This window comes from Glycine soja, chromosome 2, assembly GCF_004193775.1.
Source record: "Glycine soja cultivar W05 chromosome 2, ASM419377v2, whole genome shotgun sequence".
NCBI classification, from domain to species: Eukaryota; Viridiplantae; Streptophyta; class Magnoliopsida; order Fabales; family Fabaceae; genus Glycine; species Glycine soja.
The window spans coordinates 4,493,069-4,497,707 of NC_041003.1; positions in this window are offsets into that span (position 1 = coordinate 4,493,069).

Sequence of the window (4,639 nt, forward strand, 5' to 3'; positions counted from 1 at the left end):
TTATTAATTTTTGTCCGGATCACACATGGAAAAAATATTTTTTAATAGAGATCATCTTGTTTTAGTCAAATGAAATTATTATAACTAATAAAAAAATTTCTTTAAATATTTAATCCCGTTATATATTTAAGACATATAATAATTTTATGTCAGACAACCCCGTGTTTATTGATAAAATGTGACTATTGTTGTGTGCTCCATTAATCTGGGCCAGACATTTTGCCAACCAAAAGGGTTTCATTTTATAACATGATCCTTTATTCGTAATTATGTAGTAATTGAACAATAGTCCTGTCAGCGATAAATGGCCTGGCACTGGCAATGCAATAAATTAATCACAGCCCTATTGAGCTAACAGGAGTGCCTATTTGGTGCAGTGGTTGAGATATGGAATGTGGTTCTAGCCACTCTATTTCATGATTTAAATTTGCGTTAAGAAAACTAATGGCTAGAGATGGCTAAAAGGCACCATCCATGGCATGTAGAATTAATATGAGCACAGTGGCAGGGTTATTGGCTAATTTATGGCATTTGGTTTTACCTTTTTGTGTCTCTTGTGATTGAATTGAATGTCAACAGGTCATATTTTAAATGCGATGTTTGGTCATCTAAGTCAATACACTTACCTTTCGGACACTGGAAATAATACATCCTTCCCATTTTTAATGTATATGGATTAAAAAACTATTGAATGGAAAATTTTTATATTTAGACTAAAGTATTTTTGTTTAATACTTGAATATTTGATGATAGACCCGTGCATAGGTAACTGACTAGTAATATCTGAACTCAAGTCCATTGATATTAATGCACGATTGAGAACAAACCCACCTTTTCAACGTAAATTCCATGCAGACAATATAACAATTTCTAAAAACTGATGATCACCACTTGACCTTTAGATACAATATCCAAAGTCCATTGTCACTAGTGCAATAAGGTACTCATACGACCCTTAAGCATATTTCAAACGTATCAGTAGATCCGAGACCGTGGTTCTAGACTAAAAATAAAAATTCATATTCAAATTTATCCATCAATAATTGATCACAATAGAAGTAGGTTATAACGTAAAATAAACTTTACTTATGGGAGTCCCTGATCTTGGGAGGTTTTACTTAATCACTACCCCTTACTTGAAAGTTAACATGAAGCTTTCTTGAAAAAGATAAAAACCCTCTTAATTAAATTTGAATATAAAGTTGAATGTTTTAACTCTAAAAATAAATTTAGATAATTGTTTAGGTTCAAATTAAAAAAAAATCCTTTATAGTTATCTTCCTTTCACTAAATTATTATTACTATATTATAAATTTTAAGTTAGTGTATTTAATAAAATTGTGCATCATACAGAAATAAACACACACCATTGTTAATGATAAAAAAATATATATTGTTAATGTAAGAGTCCACTAGTAGTGGACCCTTATAATAAAGAGTGCACCACAAACATACTTTATTAGTATGTACCGTAGTCTATCATTAAACACAATCATATAACGCCTTCCAAGTGCCCTATAACACAAAAGGACTCCATTAGATGACTATTAGCAAACTTTGTTGATTCCAAACAAACTCAACCACGAATTCCTTAATGTAGTGAAGAGACATCCATGTGTTCAATGCTCTTAACATAATCACTGGCTGGAATGGTACACACCTGGCTAGTGGGTTGTTTGTTACAAATAGATGGATAGTCAATTCTACATATTGTCTACACACCAAGCAGAGTGACCATGCATCAACACCTCTCATGCATAGGATTTTAGCGACAGATAAGAGAATTTATAAATAACCACTGTACGAAAAACAGCCAACTCTCAATATAGCTTGATTTTCCAACTAGCCACACTTTTCTTATCTTCAAAATTTTCAATTGATTGCAACTCATGAATCATAGAATAATTAATTAATTAGTCTATGACATTGTATTAATTAAATATGCAGGTAATTACTTACCTGTTATGAATTAGTTTGGAAGAAGCCGGAAAACTGAGTCTTCACTCTCTCTTCAAAATAACCCAAAATATATACAAGTCCAAGTGTTATTAAACACCAAAAATAAAAGCCCAATTGGCCTTGAGAAGAAGGGTTGCAAGTTGCAACCAACGGGCTTCTACGGCATCAACTTTACATCCATTCCCTATTTTTTTTCTTTCTTTTGATAATTCCATTCCTTACTTATATCTCAAATCTTTCATGAAGAAAAACCCTTATATATAGCTTCCAACATACTTCTCCACCCCTGGATGGTTTGGATCCCACTATAGTGTTAAGGAAAGAGCAAAGTGGAAAATATTTATCCTTAAATAGCCTAAAACAATATTCATCGATCTTAATTTCTATATCTCCAATTGTGCTTGTATATTACAAATGATATGAAAGCAATCAAATCTTTGCATGCATCCCTAACCCACATAACGTTTATGAAGACACAAACTTCCAACCAACTCAACATATTTTTAGTCCTATCACTTTGTTGGTTCCACCAAAACTTATGTAGGCAAACTTGAGAGCTCAACACAAAGATCCTCGATCTGGCGTGGTTTAAAGTAGTCCATTGAATATGTCGGTGTTGTTGTCGCAACAGACTTGATTGAATTTCCTTATGACAGGAGTTCCATTCCTGCCAGCCACTAAGCCTTAGCATAACCTTCAATTTAACAAAAGAGAAATATTATTATTGTTATTATTATTATTATTATTACTTTTTTGGATTACTTAACAAATGAAGGTTCAAAATGCCCAACTTTGGCAATAACTCTGTAGTGTGATAACTTGGTTTCCAACACGAGAAAACTCATAGTATTTGAGCTGTTTGATAACTCTTTATGTGAAGAGTGTTTGCAGTGAAGAATAAGGAAGATTTGATTTTCTACCAAATTACTTGTTCATGTTGAGTGAAAATTTGTTCAAGATTTATAGCTTCATTATGCCCAGATTTGTAGAAAAAGTCATTTGCAAACAAATCATGATTAATTAGGGAGGCAATGTCTTCCAATTTTCAGTCCCCGGGTACGTAGTTCCAATCTTCAGTGTTGAGGAGATAAGAAAAACCTACCCTCTACACACAAATGAAAAGTAAAATGAATAAAGAGGGTCCTCCTTGTATGACCCTAATTAATTTGTGTGGTTTGAAGAAATCATTGAGCTAGAAATTAATTAAGCATCAATACACTCCCTATTTAATCGAACCTGTTTTGAATTAACCTCTAACTTTTGCAACATAACCACACATGATCCCATTCAATGTGCTCATAAAGCCTTGGTCATATCAAATTCGCCCGTCACATGGTTATTGTTCCCTTCGTTTTTCTGTTTTTCAGATAGTGCTCCAATTCGTGTCCCACTAACATGTTATCAGTTAATAATTTATCCTCCATATATGCATTTCTAGCTAATATTGTTAGGATATAATATGTTTTCCCTCACAATGAGGTGTATTGTGTATACTTTGGCAGATAAAAAGTGATAAGAAGGGATTGAAAGAGAGATAAAGTAATAGATTGGATAAGTAAAACAAAAATTGAGAGAGAGAGAGAGGTGAAATGAGGGTAAAATTAGGATGTGAAACATTTGCAATTGTTATAAGTGTGGTTAAAATTTATTGTCTGTAAACTTTGATTTTTTTATTTGTAATTTTTTTATACTAAAAACTGGCTTTGTACCGGTCAGATAACATAGAGCAAAGAGCAATTGACATGACTTGTTTGTTGGAGAGAAGAACAGTACTGCACTTAGAGGATAAGAACTAGTACATGTTAGCGACGCAATCATTGATAATTCGATATTCTTTTTCCAGGTAATTGGGAGTTAAAGCTTACAACACTGAATTTAATGACTTTCAGTTCAGTTGCAAAAAATATCCTCAAACTAGATTGAAACAATAATATACACATAATTTTACGGGGGAAAAAGGAAATATTTCTTTCCAAACATGGCTTTTAATTTAGAAAATTAGGCATCCATTTATTTTTTATTTATTTATTTATTTTAATGTGTGATGAATAGAAATTATAGATCACTCCGTTTTAGCTTCGAATAAAACAGTGTACTCTACAACGTGGGGTATGAGGATTTCATGTTCTCTTTCCCTAATATTAGGAACTCCGAACTTGTTTTTTTCTTTATCTGCGGTTTGTTCTTGGACACTCCCTTTTGTTTTTCTTAGATAACAAAGGCATAGGCATGTGCTTATGGATTGGCGGTTCTTCAATACAGCGTTATGTACTATGACATGTTGTTAACTTGTTACGTGATTGAGGTATTAAAAGGAGTTTCAAATGGTAATGAAACGGTTAGGCGATACGTAATAATTATGTAATAAAAGGAGTCTCTAACTTTTTAAAATTAATTTTTGTGTCATGTTGATCCTTTTTATTAACTGTATTGTAATGTAAGAGACACATCTTGCATGGATGCTACATGGTTCTAACGACATTAATTAAGTCTTATTGCATGTTTGAGTAAGTCTAAATTAATGTAATGTATTACTTCTAAGTTCTAACACTCAAGTAACAATATGATTTTTTTTATATACATGGAGTTTTGAGTCTTAGGTAACTTAAACATGCATTTTGTTGACAACACTCCACTGAGAGGGGTCTAACTTACTCGATTAAATATAATATGTGAATTA